The 17312-nt window shown below is 48.9% G+C and overlaps 1 protein-coding gene across 10 annotated transcripts in view; it reads left to right on the top strand.

The window, feature by feature from the left end:
• Rimbp2 (RIMS binding protein 2) overlaps nucleotides 1-17312 on the top strand; it is a 192534-nt gene that overhangs the window by 104573 nt on the left and 70649 nt on the right. For all 10 annotated transcript variants that reach the window (XM_021163023.1, XM_029478016.1, XM_029478015.1 and 7 more), the window contains one exon: nucleotides 7864-7978. The gene's annotated coding sequence lies outside the window, so the exon portion shown is untranslated. The remainder of the gene's footprint in view (nucleotides 1-7863; nucleotides 7979-17312) is intronic.

Here is a 17312-nt window from a genome sequence, read left to right as displayed (position 1 = left end):
GGAGGAGCCACAGGGAAGGAAGGGCTTATGGAATGGACAAACTCTCCCCAGCCAAATTAGCCTGAAACCTTGGTCTGCCAAAGCATCCACCACAGTCTCTCAAACATGAGCCTCCATGTAGACATCTACCAGACGCCGTGCTGGGAGCCCACACCAGAGCAGCATCCCGACGTCTGTCTGCTTCTGCATCCTTGGCTCCTCACCTAGGGTGGGGATGCTGGCCGGGACCCAGCTCCACACCTGGCCTCCATAGCTGCTGGAACTCATGCCAGGCTACTGCCTTTGCTCACTGAGATGCCAAACGCTTTGTTAATTAGCCCCGCTCCCTCCCTGCTTGTCATCCTGCCCCACAATCCCCAGAGCAGATGGAGTGATCTTGGTTTCTTCAGTGAGCTCCCGCCTCTGCCACCCATGAATACACAGAATTCTGGTGACCTTGTGTGACCTTGGTGTCTACCACTCCTCCTCATTCACCAAGTTTTAGACACCTCAACGTTTTTTGCAACTTGGAACTTCAATCTGGTCTCAGCTCCAAATAGTTTCTGGGCTGAGAAGGTCTTCCTTTCTCCTTTTCCCAAAGCCCCAGGCACTGATGCCACAAAGTGTTTCCCCCCAAAACTGCCTGTCACCACCAGCATGAAAACTCTCCTATGGGACCTTGTCTTACCTGGGTTCTATGTCCTTCAATCTGTCAGTCTTTTCGCCCTTTGACATAGCCTTTCTGCTCTGCCTGTCTGTCTCCTCTGGTCCGCTCTTTGTGGTCACCTCCATTGCTAAGGCTCCAGTATGTGGAGTGCAAAGATTTCTGCACTTAAGCCGTGGATTAGTGCTTTTGGGTTTTAGTTTTTCAGAGTCAGTGTTTTACTGTGTATATCAGATGGTTCTAGAACTCACTATATATCCCTGCTTTAACCAGATCCAGAGTGACAGGCTTGCACAAGGGCAGCCATTAAAAAGTCTTTGTTTTTCTTTTCAGTTTGGGGAACGAAGCCTAGGTCCTGCTAGATAAGAGCTGTACCATGGAGCCACACCCCCAGGAGCCACACCCCTTGTCCCAACTGGTGGCTTTGAGCTGCAGATTTCGAAACTTTGCCTGACTGTATTAGACAGAATAGTGAAGCTCTGTTTGACACCTGTGTTCCAGCCTTTCCATTTAGTATCTTTTTAAAATGTGGTGTTTGGACTAAGGTTATAGGTCTGTGATAGAGCATTTGTCTTGTATGTAAAAGGCCCTCAGAACCACACAAAAAAGTTTGAGACCAGAATGACAGCTCAGTGGTTTAAGAGTGTGAACTGAGAAAGGACCTGATTGGGTTCCCAGCACTGATGTCTGTGGCTCACAGTCTGTAACCTGTCGCCCCCTTCTGGTTTTGGTGGGCATTGCACTCACATGTACACATAAACTCACAATTAAAAATAATATCTTTAAAATGGGGGGTGGGGGTGGTTTCCCCCCTCAAGAAATTGTAGTGTCCCTAAGAGTAGGGATCCCTGAACATAGCTGGTGGCAACTGGGCAGCCAGTGGGAAAAGTAGACTGGGGGTCCCTCCAGAATTTAGCTATGACTATGTATCATCCAGCAGTCTCTCTTGGGGGGGGGGTGTCTATGCTCTTTTAATGGCTGCTGTGGTAAAATATTCTGTCAAAAACAACTACAGAGAGAGGGTTTATTTTATAGTCCACCGTTGGTTGCAGGGAGAGTCACCACGGCAGGAGTCTGAGGCAGTTGGATACATTGTATCCACAGCAAAGCAGCAGAGAATAAGAACTGGGGTCACACCAGGGGTGGAGTCTGAAGGCAGCTGGTTACATTATATCCACAGCAAAGCAGCAGAGAATAAGAGCTGAGGTCACACCAGGGGTGGGCTCTCTTTCTCCATTTCACACAGTCCAGGATCTGCCTAGGGAAATAATCCCTAGCCATATATCTCCAGCCAGAATCGAGATGGGGCTTCCTACATCAGTTAACCAAATCAGATTATCCTCTACAGGTTTGGGCAGAGGCCCGTCTCTCAGGTGATTCCCGATTCTGTCAGGTTGACAGTTAACATGATCACAGGGTGTATAGCCAAACTAATCAAAATCAGGGCCTCAGACCTGCCTTTGTGGGCCCAGGGGATACGTTTACAGTGGCCTCAAAGCTGGAAGGAACCCACAGAGCACCCCCACCCCCGCCGCCATGATGAGTAGACCCACACAGAACTCACAGGCAACCCATGTTGGTTTTTCTTAAAGACCAGAAACATCTGCTCCTGCTGCCTTCTCTGCGTATCCTTTTAAACAGGCTTTGAGGTACTGAGTGTACCTCCCCCTCTGCTCTGCGGGGGGGGGGGGGGCTTGTCAGAGGAACCTGGTGACTCACAGGGTACAGATGGTAACAGTGCACTGGCAGGGGTGTGCCCAGACCTTTCTCACTCCTGTACCAGCCTGACTGGGGTTCTGTTTTCTGTTCATCCACAAACGAAAGACCATTCCAACTCGAGCTACAGCAGGACAGCATGACCTTGGGGACATCAGGGCAAGCCAGCCACCATAGGATGGATACTGAACAGTCAAGCTTTTTACTTGTTTGCTTATTTGCAGACTTGGGGTGGAACCATGGACCTTGTGAATGTCTACCACTGAGCCACACCCCAGCCCTCTTTTTACTGTTCCTCTTGAGACAGGTTCTCAGGTTGCCCAAGGTGGCCTCAGCCTCATTCTCTCTCCAGGCAGCCTTTGAACCATCAATCCCCTTACAAGTTTCTTGAATAGCTGCGATCATAGGCCAGGCTTTGGTTGTATTTAAATGAGGTCACTGGATTAGTCAGCTCTGAGACGGGGGAAATGGAGTGGTGGGTGGGTGTCCGAGGCCAAGGGAGAAGAGGTTGGGAGTCATTGTTTAAGGGGACAGAGTTCTGGACGTGAGTGACAGCCACGGGGGTGGGTGTTGGGGCGGGGAGAAGCAAGCTTGCTCAATATCATCAAACTTGAAAATAGTTGAGATGATGTCGTGGATATTTTAATCACGTTTTGAAAATGAATGTGCTTCTCAGCTACTGCCCTTTACCTTGCTCCTGTCAGCCTCTGTTCTTCAAAGCAGCTCTGGGAAAAGACTCCGAGACACCCAGGCACATTTACAGGAAGGACCAGCACAGGAGGAGGCTCAGTGACCTTTTTAGCCCCAGTTTTAATTGACAGTGACATTTGTTTTAAGCATCAGCTACAGAACAGGAAGGCTGGAGGGGAGCTGAGCCACGGGATAGCTTTATTCCTATTTCTTGAGTCACTGCCCACTCTTGGGGGCCGGTCCTGTGTGTTTCTGGGCAAACCAGCCCTCCCTTAGAAGCAGGTGTGGACCCAGCCTGAGGCAGCCTCTTTGCCCAGCCTCTGGGATGAGCAGAACTCAGCTCAGCTTCATGTTTTCCTTAAGGTCAGAGACTTCTGGGTCTCTTCTCAGCATTCCCTTTCAAATAGGCCTTTAGGGAGCTGGAACGTTAAGAGCACTTAACGTTCTTGTAGACCACCTGCGTTCAATTCCCAGCACCCGTATCAGGCAGCTCACGATCACCTATCACCGAGATGTCTGACGCCTCTGGTATCCGAGGGTATCTGCACTCATGTGTATATTCTCACACCCAAACAGACACACATACATGTAATTAAAGTTATAAAAATGAAATCCTTGACTAGGCTCCTAAGTACCCAATGAGAGTACCTCCATTCTGCTCTGCAGGGATGTCAGAGGAGCCTGGTGACTCATGGGGGCCCCCCAGACAAGAACAGCAGGCTGGCAGAGATGTTCCCAGATCTGTCCCGCCCCCTTGCCAGCATGGCCAGGCTCTGTTCTCTTCCCAGTTCTGGGTGAGCTAGCTTGCAGGCTGAGAGCCTTCCACGGGAGACAGCAGCTCACCAGCTTTCCCGTGGGCTGAGCATCTTGTGTCCTCGGGTAGCTGGGAAGAGTGGAGTCCCAGGACAGCATTAAATGTTACATCTGATTCATAGCAGGCAGGGCCTTGTCAATACAAACCTGGCTTCCAGGAAGACTTCAGGAGGCCTGTCAACTCCAGGTCCCTTCTTTACCCAGAGGAGTCAGGCTTCTGATTGAGGCAGTGTGTTCAGGAGGTTACTCTATTCTTTCCTTCATTCTGGCTTGGAGTTACAATCTGGCTTTTAGTAGCCCCTAGGAAGAGAACAGCATTAATTATGGATAGAAGGCTCCAAACCCTTCCTGAGCTTAAGCAGAGCTGATAGATACCAAGCCAAGGCCCAGATGTGGTCCAGACCATTAAACACTGGATCAACGTCCCCCTGATGGACAGTCTTGCAGAGGAGGAGCATCAAGCCTGGAAATCTGGGATACAGTACCCCGAAAGCCCTCCGTGCTCTGAGGCTTGCAAAGTCACCTGTTTACTGATCTCACAAGCTAATTCTAATTCCTTCCTTGGCTGAGCTAGACAGTGCTATGAGCTGCCCCCAGGCAGGACAGCTGTTCCACGGCAGGTTGAGGTTTGAGACTTTGTTTGCTTTGGGCAGCTGTAGCTAAGTGTGGTGAGCTTCTCTCTGCCAGGCACCTCTCGGCTCCCTCTACGACCAGCTGTGAACCGGAAATGTTCGAACAGGTACCCAGAGGCCGGCACTGCCAATTGAGCTTTGTCTGCCTCATGGGGCAAGCATGCAGGCCTGGAGGTGCCAAGCCCTCCCCTCCCAAGCCTAGTATTGTTATTAGTTAGTCTGTATGTAGCCCAAGGGCTTTTGAGCTGCATCCTGTAAATCCAGAGGCCCTGTTGGTAGAGTCCACATCCCACTCTAGAATAGCAGCATGAAAAATGATGGCGTTAGTTTAATTGAGAATATTATATAGAAGTTTATGAGGACGACAGACAGACATTTAGGATTTGGTAGGCTAAGGAGAGAAAAGCACAAGACCCCCCCCCCCCCCCCCCCCCCCCGTTTTTATCTCCCGGTTTCAGAGACACTTGTACATGCTGGGATCTGGAACATCTCATGTTTGGGATGAAGGAGAACTATGTGGTCTCTGGCTATCTGGAGCCCATGCTGTCTGTCCTGGAGAGGTCTCTTTGGGTGCCCGCCTTCTTGCTTTGAATACTTCTCCTTTGCAGGAGGCAGCTTGGCTCAGTCCCCAGGAGAACATTCTAGGCCGAGGGCATCTCTGAGAGTAACACCGAGAATGTTAAGGGGTGCTTTATAGTTGGGGGCATGTGGGCTGTGAGTCTCACACCTTTGTACAGACACACATCTATCCATCCCTGCATTCTCATCCCTCCCCACCACCACCACATACATACACACCATGCGCTGGACTCTGCTGGGCCCCTGTGAGCCAAGCATTCTGGTGTGCCCGGGCTTCTGCCAGCCAGGCCACTTCTACTCACTAGGCCCTGAAGTGGGAACAGGGTTCAGAAGGCTTGCATGTCAACGTAAGAGGTCTGTGTCCCTCCCATGAAACCAGTGGCCACTTGATAGCACCCCTTTCTGGCCTGTCAACTCTAGGTCCCTTCTTTACCCAGAGGAGTGGGGCCTCTGATTAAGGCAGTATGTTCATGAATACTTACCAGAGGAGTGTCCTGACTAGGGCAACTAACGAGAGAGGGACCTAGATGAGGTCCTTCCCTGCTGAGCTGTGCCCTGCATGGGTGGTGGCTTCTGGCACAAGGTGACAGATTGTTCTTCCTTCTCTGAGCACTGTATCCTCAGCACGGCTGGAAGAAGACCAATCAGAACCTTCTTTACATCATTTTGTGCCCTCTCACCCATGCCACGCACTCCCCAGTGATAGCTGAGCCCAGTAACAATGCAGCCATTGTCACTGGGCTCAGGTATCACTGGGGATTACATGACACGGGTCTCTGAGTCCCAGCTGTAGAGTAAAGCAGAGTCCATGTCCTTGGTAATCAATGGAGGAAACTGAGTCAGAATCCTTATGAAATATGGGTGGTTACTGGACAGGGAGTCAGTAGATGTAGGGTGGGAGTTGGGGGTATGTTGGAAGTTGTAGTATGGCCTTTAGACACAGCAACAGAGGCTGGACTCAGTAGGACTCTACCTGAGGGCATGGCTCCAACTGGGAAGTAGGCTGTATTTCTACAAGTATAAGAGCTGGGGTAACTCCCTATATAAGTTGACATAGGATGCTGTCCTGGTACAAGCTGAAGCAACACGGGTGCTCTTTGGGGACAGTTATAATGACCTTGCAATGGGAGCCAGCTCCATGTAGTATCCTCACCCACATTGCAAGAGACCTGTAAAAAAAGAAAAATCAATGTGGCAAATTGGGAATGGGTATAGAGACAGGTGGAAGGATGAGGGTTCTATTACCATCTGTGGTCAGGGAGGCCTGCCAGAGGGGACTCTGCTCACTTAGAGAGCTGGGTAGGGATGGGAGTGGTGCATCATGGGTAGGCACACCTTGGCAGGTAATGGAGTCCCTAAGACCAGAGGCCAGGGTGTCCTCAGCGTGTGACACGCCAGGCCTGCAGAGAGATCTTGCAGAGGCTGGAAGATCTGAAGCGTTTAGGTTTTATTTTGATTTCCATGGAAACCGCAGGAAGTTTCGAGAAGGGAGGAAGCAGGGCTTTGGAAACATTTCAGAAAGCCTTAATGGGGCTCCAAATGAGACCAACTTCTGGCTTCTCAGAGCCCCCACCCCCACCCCCTTACTCTCTTGACAAGCGGGAACATGAACCATGACAGCTTCCAGCAAACCTGTGCCCTGGGGGTTGAGGTTCAAGTGTGAGGACCATTTGACTGAAATAGACCACGACATCTTCCAGGTTTGTTGCCAGAAGCCTCGGGTGACAGCAAAATGACTTGCATGAGCTCCTGAATACCAGTCGCCCCCATGACCCCTGGCAGCAGCCCTGGCAACCACCAGGGGTGCCATGTGTCTGCCCCCCTTTCCCTTGGAGTCAGGGAAATTGTCTAGCTAAAGGAAAACGTTCATCGCTCGTGAAGTCTCTAAGACAACGGAGAGCTTTGGAGGTAGAAAACAAGGCTTTGTGTCAGCTTGTTCTAACATTCTGGGAGGAAGGCAGGAAGGAAGCTAGAAGTCTGCCTTTGGGTTACAATGTGTTGTTTCCTCCTAAGAATGAATGAACGCAGTGTGGGGACTTCTCTCATCAGTGGACGCCCTGACCTGCTTTAGATAAACCACAAGAGAGACAGAGAAAGGGGTATGTTTGCCATTTCTGGGCAAAGGTTTTAAACGGAAGAATGAATACTTCTAGACAGTCCAAGAAACACTTTCATATCTGTTAGGATTCTCATGGTATAAGGGACAGGGAACGATTCTTATTGGCCCAAGTAACTTGGATAGAAAGATAAACAGCCTCAGGTATGGCTAGATCTAGGTACTCAAGCCTTTCCCTCTGTATGTCTTGGCCCCGTGTCTTTGTCATTGAGCTCATCCAAGATCTGTTCTTCTCTTGTGGTGGCAAATTGCACAGTAGGTATAGGCCTTACTCTCAATTTCCCAGGTCCACTAGGAAGAGAGTCTTTTTTTTACCAGGTTCTCACACACGGCTTACAGGAAGGACTTCCTCAGCCTATACTTATTACATGGAGAGAATTTCTCTATCTCATGGATAGAGTATTACCCATCTACCAGGACTGGGTTGCACTCCAAGTTGGAACCAATCAGTATGGGTGGATGAAGATAGGAGGGGACAAGAGGGATGTCACTTCTGGGTGCCAGGTGGCCCCCTGCCTTGTATGAACAAATCCAGGCAGTCTGCCCAGAGGAACTCAAGGCTCTTTGCTGCCCCAGAAGAGATCGTACAGGTGCTGGAGGGGTCCAGCGTGGTACCTACTCCCATTCTGGGGTGATGCTAATGGCCTCTGTGTTTCTGGTTCTTCTGCTTACAGGTGAAGGCTGAACATGCCTGGCTCTCCGTGGTGACCTGAGAGGAGAGTTCAATTCACTGTGTGGGAGAAAAGCCAGCTCCAAGCCAAACTGGAGAACTTGGAACAGGTCCTGAAGGTAGGTCCTTCATGTACAGTGATGATCCTACTGCAGCCAGCAATGGGGTAGGGGTGGAGGTGACAGCTACTCTTCCAGTGGGGAAGTAGCCAAGGGCTCAGAAACTTCTTCAAAATTCAGGGCACTTGGGGCCACATTTACTCTGTCTGTGATGTAAATGTAACAGTGGGGGGCATATTTCTGGAAGCTACCCCAACTGGACTGCGTGTTCCATCTCTGAGGTTGCTGAATGCGCTGAGCCCCATACACTACTCATGAACCATAGGGTGGGTCATGGCCAGCCCTACTGGTCTTTTGGTCATTTGCTTCTTTTCTGGTGTGGCCCTCATAGCCACATGTCAGATCAAGGAGCACTGTGGATCCAGAGCCAGTGCATTTGGAGACTCGAAAGAAGTGTATGCCCACGCATCTCTCTGGTGGAGATACAACTAAGCTATTCTAGGCAACTGGCTCCTCTCTGGGATTCTAGTTCAGGAGGCTCTGAAGAGAGAGAGAGAGAGAGAGAGAGAGAGAGAGAGAGAGAGAGAGAGAGAGAGAGAGAGATATATCTCGAACCAGATCAATGATTAAGCCATTGATGCCACCCACTGGGTCTTCTCCAGGACACAGGCTGCCCGCCACCTGGCTTACCTCTCTCTCTTTGTAACAAATAAAATGTTAGCAGATTAAACGGAGGGTGAGCCTTGAATCCTGGATATTTGGAACCTTCTCATGAAAGTGGCCAGGAAGGACAGTTTAGATGGGTCATTCTTGAAAGACCCCCAGGACTCACTTGGTCATGCTAGAGGCACCTTGGTTGGTATAGGAAAAGGAGCCACTAGAGGTGTGCCGAACCTCCTGCCTTGCAGGTCAGGACCGGGTGGCAAAGAATTATCCCATGCTAAATGCTGGTAGCACTGAGATCGGGGCTGTTCCTAGATACCATCTGTGCCAGCTAAGGAGCTGACATATTAGTTAAAATGGCAGTGGACACCTGGGTCCCTGTTTATATATATGGTTCTTACTTCCTTCAAAGCAGAATTTTTATTTGTTTGTTTGTTTTTTATTAATTTAACTTACTTTACATCCTGGTCACAGCTTCTCCTCCCTCGTTTCCCCGAAGTCCCTCCCTTTCAACTTCCTGATTCTGTTCCCCCCCCCCCTTTGTCCTCAGAGAAGGGGAGGCCTCCCATGGATATCAACCCACCTTGGCATATTAAGTTGCAGTAGGGACTAGGCACATCTCCTATAGAGGATAGACAAGGCAGCACAATTAGGGGAAAAGAATCCAAAGGCAGGTAGCAGAGTCAGAGACAGCCCTGCTCTAGTTCTTAGGGACCCCACATGAAGACCAAGCTGCGCATCTGTTACATATATGTAGGGGACCTGGGTCTGTCCCAAGCATGTTCCTTGGTTGGTTGTTCAGTCTCTGTGAGCCCTCATGTGTCCAGGTTAGTTGATTCTGTATATTTTCTGTGGTGTCCTTGACCTCTCTGGCTCCTTCAATCCTTCCTCCCCCTCTTCCACCAGATTCCCTGACCTCCACTTAATGTTTGGCTGTGGGTCTCTGCATCTGTTTCCATCAGGTCCTGGGTAAAGCCTTGCAGAGGATAGTTATGCTAAGGAAGGAAGAGTTGAGGGTCAAAGGTCTTGTGGGTAGGGTTGGTGCTCTTATCTCTCCATCAGAAGTCTTGCCTGATTACAAGAGTTGGCCATTTCAGTTCCATTCCCCTGCTGCTGAGAGTCTTAGCTAGCATCAACCTTGTGGATTTCCTGGGAGTTTCCCTTGTCCTAGGTTTCTGGCTAGTCCCAAAGATGCCCCCGCAACTGGATCCCTCCTGTTCCCCTCCCGACCCCTCTCCCACTCACTCCTCTCCCTTCATCCACCTCCGATATCTATTTTATTTCCCTTCTGAGTGAGAGTCAACCATCTTCCCTTGGGCCCTGCTTGTTAATAGCTTCTTTGGTTCTATGAATAGTATCCTGTGCTTTATGGCTAATACCCACTTGTAAATGAGTACATACCATATGTGTCTTTCTGAGTCTGAGTTACCTCACTCAAGATGATATTTTCTAGTTCCATCCATTTGCCTGAAAGTTTCACGATGGCCTTGCTTTTAATAGCAGCGTAGTATTCCGTTTTCTAAGTGTACCACATTTTAAAAATTCCATTCTTTGGTTGAGGGACATCTAAGTTGTTTCCAGTGTCTGGCTATTATAAATAGAGCTTCAAAGGAGAATCCTCATGAAGCTGACCTGACCAAATTGGGGGCGGGGTGGGTAGGCGGTGTAGACAGATGGAATGGATCACACAGTGTATTTTTTAAGACTCCAGTGAGAATAACACAAAAATGGATTGGAGTCCCTACTGTGGGTCAGGCCCCTTAGATAGGCTCCATTTTGGTCTGGATCCCTCCTGATTCCTATGTTTTAAAAATAATAACTGGCTGGTGCTGGAGAGATGGCTTAGCAGTTAAGACCAATTGCTGTTTTTACAGAGGTCCCAGGTTTGGTTCCCAGCATCCATGTGGTGGTTCATAACTGTCCTTACCTCTTCTAGTTCAAGAGACAGCTGGCACCTTCCTCTGAATTCTCTGGCACCAACCAAGCACAGAATGCCCATACATACATGCAAACAAAACACACACCTGTAAAACAAAAATAAATAGATGGCAAAAATATAGTAATTTGAAGCTTGGGGATCTAGCTCAGTCAGTGGCATGCTTGCTGTGTGAGCTTAGGGTTCCCCCCAAAAATCACATAAAAGTCCAGTGTGGCAGAGCACACCTGAAACCCTTGAACTGCAGAGGAAGGAGAACAGAGAAGGTGGGTGTGTCCCTGGAGCTTGCCGAACAGTAGTCTAAAAGTATCAGTGAGCTCTAGCTTAAGAAGAGACCCTGTCTCAAACAAATGAGGGAGAGGCCCCAAGATGTGGCTCAGCTGGTAAGGGGGCTTGCCGCCAAGCCTGAAAGCCTGAAAGCCTGAGTTTGATCCTTGTAACCCACATGGCTAAAGGAGAGGATTCCCAAAGGAGATCATTCTCAAAGGCTGTCCTCTCCCATCCATGCAAGCATGTGCCCTCTCCCATACAGCCCAGATCTGTGCACACATGTAAATAATAATAACAGCAACAGTAACAACAACATCGTGAATAAATAAATATGAAGATGGTGGAGAATCGTGGAGAAGGACACAGCATCTCCCAGAGTCTCACTTGGCGCCCCATCTCCATGGAGATCGGATATAAACAGAGATGTGAACCATTGCACAGTTCCCATCTTTTTGGAGAAAAGAGCCCTTGCTTACCCGGGATGACAAATCAGGAAGCCAGGAATGGATTTCCCTCCCTTGGAACGTGGGAGCTACTGAGCACCAGGGGTGGCTCTTTGGCAACATTGTCTCTTTCTCCGGAGGAGGCGTTCCTGTTTGGTTTCTGTTGCAGTGATGAATACCAGGACAAAAAGCAATCTGAGGGGAAAGGGTTCTTTTCATTTTATGTATCCAGATTACAGTCCCTATTGGGGACGTCTGGGCAAGGGCTCAGGGCAGGAACCATGGAAGAATGCTACTTACTGGCTCGCTCTTTAGGTCCTCAGCTTCCTTCCTTCTTTAAACCAGAATTACAGGGTGGCATTGTCCATACTATACTGGGTCCTCCTTTATCAATCAATTAAGACAGTTCTCTTTACATAGGGCCTGATCTGGGCTATCCCTCAGTTGAAACTCCTTTGAAAATCTCTCTTGACCATGTTAAGTTGATAGTAAAAACTCACAGGGCAGGGAGTCATGTTTGGGGAAGAACAACCAGCCAAAGGCAGCATGTGGTTCTTGAGGCTCTCTTCTGAACTGTGAGCAGGAAAGGGTGGGAGAATGCATCAGGCCAAGCTGAATCAAGAGATGTCTTAATGGTGGAAAGTGGAAAGGGAACCTGTGAGGTCTCCACCCCACCAAGCTCACGCCATTTAAAACACCATGAGATGCTGCCCATTTTCCTTTGTGGACAGTAGCTGGTTTAAGGAGACATCTACTCTCTTTCTGGAAATGCTGGATCCCGGGTGTCATCGTCAAAGAGATAGAACTATCACAGGGCTTCTGAGTGGGACCCACACAGCAAGATTTCTCAGTGGTACCCTGGCCTGTGAGGGTACTGTGTGATTACTCACAGATTCCACTGGGTAGGGACTAACACCCATACCCACACCCACACCCACAGGAATAGCAGGCTGACCAAGTACATGGGACACATAGTCTTCCTTGGTGATGGTGCTCAAAGATGCATCCCATTGACTGGCAGATAGGGTCAACAGGATGCATCTTAGAAATGTGCTTGGGCCAGGCAGTGGTGGCATACGCCTTTAATCCCAGCACTTGGGAGGCAGAGGCAGGCGGATTTCTGAGTTCGAGGCCAGCCTGGTCTACCGAGTGAGTTCCAGGACAGCCAGGCTACACAGAGAAACCCTTTCTTGAAAAACAAAAACAAACAAAAAAAAAAAAAGAAAGAAAGAAAGAAAAAGAAAAAGAAGAGAAAAGAAAAGAAAAAAAAAGAAAAGAAAAGAAATGTGCTTGAGATCTTCCCAAGCAGAGGGAGGATGTTTCCAAGGGAACGGAGGTGAGGGGGTATCATCAATATCAATAGAATAGGACTCCCACATAGCAACACAGAGTCTGAGGAGTTTAGATTATGTCCTCAGGATCATCTTGGGGTACCCAGTCTGTTTCTTACTATTCCAGTGATACCATGTGATGCACTGTTCCCAGGCTCAGTGGCTTAAAGCTGTAGCCATTCATTTTTGCTCTCCAGTCCAGGGGGTGTGAAACTGCTTCTTAGCATGACTGGCCTCAGCTGTAGGTCTCAGTGTCCAGCCAAGGCTGTCACTCATGTCTGGAGGCAGCCCAATGCAGCTCGGTTAGACTGCTGTGCTCTGATGGCCACCTAAGTTCTAGAGCTAGCTCCTGGCTCTCTGTCCTGTGAGGTCTGTCCAGTGGCATGGGGGACTAAGCAGGACAGGAGCAGACGTGTCCCCCACAGGGAGCAGCTTGAATCTAGCACAAGGCTCTGCCACCATGATCTGGAGGCCAAAGTAGGTTTTCTAGGCTGGCCAGGTTGAAAGGAATAGAGAGGGCATCCCCATCACCAGACACACAGGTGCAGTGGGATCCAGGCACCTTCAACATCATTTATCACATCTATTTCCAAGGGCTGAGTGGACCAGACAAGAAGTGGCAGTGGTGGCCATCAAGGTGAGGGGAGTTCTTGTTCTGGAGCTCAGATCCAGGTGGAGGCCATAGAAGCTGCTGATGGCTGGAGGTGGCAATAGGAGTCAGGATGTTACGGGGCTTGGGTATGGGTTTTAGCAGAGCTTAGGGGCCTCCCTGTGACAGGAACACTGGGGATGGACATCTGGACTTGGCAGTCACTTTGTGTTGGAAATAGTTCGTGGCGACCATGCGATCCTCAGTGCAGAGGACTCTAAGCTCACATTGGGACATCCCCACCAACCACTGTCTTCATGCACTAGTGGGTGGAGCATAAGGAGGAATTGACCCAGTCAGTCTGATGTGGGGAAGGAGATGGCAGGCAGGGGTGGGCATCTGTGTCTGTCAACGAGACTCATCAGTCAGGTGTCTGGTGGTCATGGTTGTCTGAATCCTCTGATCTTATAGCTCACACTGCCTTCCAAGTGTGATGGCGCGGACCCCGTGTTCAATAAGTGAAGGATGCCTCTGTTAGGTTTTACTGTTTGACATCAATCTATGGCTAATTGTTCCAATAGCCACATACAAACGCTGGCTTTTCTGTTTCCCAATACTGCTTTGCTGCTTGTCTTAAGTCTGATCATTTCATTTAGTTGAGGACAGTAGATGCTGCTTCCCTGATGGCCCCTGATGGGTTGGTAAAGCAGACAAGAAAACCAAGGCCCAGAGAGGCGTGTTCTTTACACCAGAGCACACAGCTGGCCACTGGCATTTGAGGGCAGTCTGATGGACTTTGCTTCTCCACCCCCTCCCCCCAATTCCTGGTCTCTGTATCTGGTCCTGAGGGTTGGGAACCACTGCTGTGGGGATGTGAATTGTGCCAAGGGGAGCTTTATCCACACTTGTGGGTGACAGTGGCACAAACCCTGGTTTTCAGATGGAATAGAGAAAGCTAGACAGAAGAGTGGCTGGCAAAGCCCAGAGAGTGCATCTTGATTTTTCACACAGTATTTATTTACTTTACATGCATAATGTGTGTTTATATGTGTATGGACTCGTGTGTGGAACATGTAGTCAGGGGACAATTCGATGGGAGTTGAGTTTCTCCTCCTACCACGTGGCTTTCAGAAACGGAACCCCAGTCATCAGTCTTGATGGCAAGTGTCTTTATCTGATGAACAATCCCAGCAGCCATAAGGACACTTTAAAAAAAATGTTTTATTTATTTAATGTATGAGTGCTTTGCTGCATATCCATTCTCCTGTCTGAAGAGGGCATCAGATCTCCCTATAGATGGTTGTGAGCCACCATGTGGTTGCTAGGAATTGAACTCAGGTCCTCTGGATGAGCAGCCAGTGCTCTTAACCACTGAGCCATCTCACCAGCCCCCCCCCCCAATAAGGACACTCTTAAGGGTCTGTACCTACTTCCTCTCCCCCAGTTTGAGATACTAAGCTACTTTTGGTGAAAATAGATCCCAATTTTTTAGACCTCTTGTGACTCATTGTGGAGAGTAAATCTGAGGTATAGGTGGGATGGGAAATCATGCACACTGAACACAAACAACCCACTATGTTCCTTCCCATGGCTGAAGAGGCAAACTCAGAACCTGCACACACATGTGCATGTGCACAAAAGAAGCATGCCCCCATTACCACTATGGTATAACAGAATCCCCAGTGTGATTTCGCAAGCCATCACATTGAAGACCTGCCAAGGGAAGCTGTGCTTCCTTCATGCCTCTGCTCCATCAGGACACTCCACAGCCCAGGACCACACCTCCACAGCCCAGGACCACACCTCTGATTCCCAAGGAGGAGAGAAGGGGATAGCTCAGCTAGCTCTTGTGTCTGCATCTTACAGCAACCATGCTACTTCAGGAGGTTGCTCTTGACCTTTGTAGGCAACTTAAGCATCACTGTTAATCTTGACATCCAGCTATAAATAGCATTGCTTTCAAAATAAATCCCACCACAGGCAGGCTGGAGACTGGTGAATTCCCCCTCTATTGTGTTGTAATTGGTGTTGTTTTTGGATGGTAAGGCTTCCATGTTGTGTAGAATGAGATCCTCCAGGAACTAGACATGGCACTGGGTAGATACTGCCTTTAAGGAACCAGGGCTTTTAGTTGCCCTTCAAGGGGGCCTATACCATGTATATGCTCAGGGATAGCCAACACTGTGACCATGGAGACAATGTTTTTGATATTTTTCTATTGCTATGATGAAACACCTTGACCAAGACAACTTACAGAAGGAAGGATTTACTTGGACTTACAGTTCTAAAGGGCTCAAGAGTCCATGATAGCTCCAGGAACAGAGGCTGGGAATGCACACACCAAGCAGAGAAACCAAACTCAACGTAGTAAAAGTTTTTAAATTATCCAAGTGACATAATTCTTCCAACAAGGCCACACCCCAAGCTTCCCAAACAGTGCTACCAACCAGGGATGAGGTATTCAAATGTCCTGTGTGGAACATCTCATTTTAAACCACCACAGATGCAATGTGTGAGACAGTGAGAACCGCCCTTCGGCAAGATTCCATGGCTACCAATTTGGCCATTCTTCATGTTCCAGTCTGTGTGGCAGAGGAGCAGGGAAAGAGGCTTGGTGGGCAGGAATGACTTTGTGGCACCATAGAGGCATTTCATACTATGGGTAGGATCCATGGGAGACTTGCAAAGTGGAGGACACATAAGATTAGAATAAGATCAGGCCAGGGGACTAGAATTGGTTCAAATTCTGCTCTGGCTATGGGCTTCCTGTATTAGCTATTGTTCATGTTGCTATGATAAAAAAGAAAAAATCTGGAGGAAGCAGCTTAAGGGAGAAATGGCTTATTTTGGCTCATGGTCTGAGGGGCTTCAGTCCATTATGGTGGAAAGTTGTGGTGGTAGGCAATTCTATGGAGGCAGGAGCTTGCAGCTAAAATTCCTCACCTCCTTGCCTCTCAGTATAGAGGGAAGCAGGGAGTGGTGGATGTTGGTGCTCAACTTAACTTCTTCTTTACCTCTCTCTCTCTCTCTCTCTCTCTCTCTCTCTCTCTCTCTCCGTCTCCCTCTCCCTCTCCCTCTCCCCCCTCGCTCTTTCTTTTTTTTTCTTTCTTTTAGAGACAAGGTCTTCTATAGCCCAGATTGGCCTAAGCTTGAGGATGGACTTGTATTTCCAATCCTCTACCTCCTGAGTATTGGGATTACAGATGTGTGATATCATACCCAGGTCCATATACCCATGGAATATACCATACAATGCAGAGGACAGAACCCAGTGCTTCATACATGCTAGACAAGCATGCTATTAACTGAGCCTTCATTTCTCAGCTTCCCTTTTTATTTGTTTGCTTATTTGTTTGTTGAGATAAGGTTTCTCCACGTAGCCATGGCTGTCCTGGAACTTACTTTGTAGACCAGGCTGCTCCTGAACTCACAGAGATCCACCTGCCTCTGACTCCCGAGTACTGGTGTTAAAGGTACACGCACCCCCACAACCCATGGGATGGCACTGCCCATGTTCAGGATAAGGTCTTTCCCTGTCAATTAATTATCTCTGAAAATACTCTTAAAGCCATGCCCAAAGAGTGTCTCTCAGGAGATTCTAAATCCAGTTGACAGTAAAGATCGAGCCATGCAGAGATGGTGTCTTGTTCCTCCTTGCCCATGTCGTCAGGCTGAGCACCAGAGAACTCCCTGTTCTTCTTAGTCTAGTCATGCCCCTCTCTCCCAAGGCAGTGATCCCAGAATCTACCGGCTGTTTGATGGGTCCTGAGAAAAGAAACCTCTTCCATGGTTCATGCACAGCCTGTGTTTCGCTGTGTATTTCAGAGACTTGCATGACCTGGGTAAAGTTGTGTCCTGCAGCATGGGTCATGACTGCCTTGGCCAGCATGGAAAGCAGACTCCTCCTTTTCTGTCCACGTCTCAACTCTCCCTCTGACCTAGGGCTGGCTGTTAGATGCACAAGATTCTCAGTCCCACCACGTTCTGTCACAATTGTCCTTGGGCATTCTGCTTACCTGGATCCGTGAACTTCAACTTCAAGAACAACACTCCTCTTTCTTCTTCTCTTTCCTCTTCTCTTCTCTTCTCTTCTCTTCTCTTCTCTTCTCTTCTCTTCTCTTCTCTTCTCTTCTCTTCTCTTCTCTTCTCTTCTCTTCTCTTT

This window comes from Mus caroli, chromosome 5 (genome assembly GCF_900094665.2).
Source record: "Mus caroli chromosome 5, CAROLI_EIJ_v1.1, whole genome shotgun sequence".
NCBI classification, from domain to species: domain Eukaryota; kingdom Metazoa; phylum Chordata; class Mammalia; order Rodentia; family Muridae; genus Mus; species Mus caroli.
The sequence above is the reverse complement of the archived record's forward strand: the minus strand, read 5'-3'. Positions and strand labels throughout refer to the sequence as shown.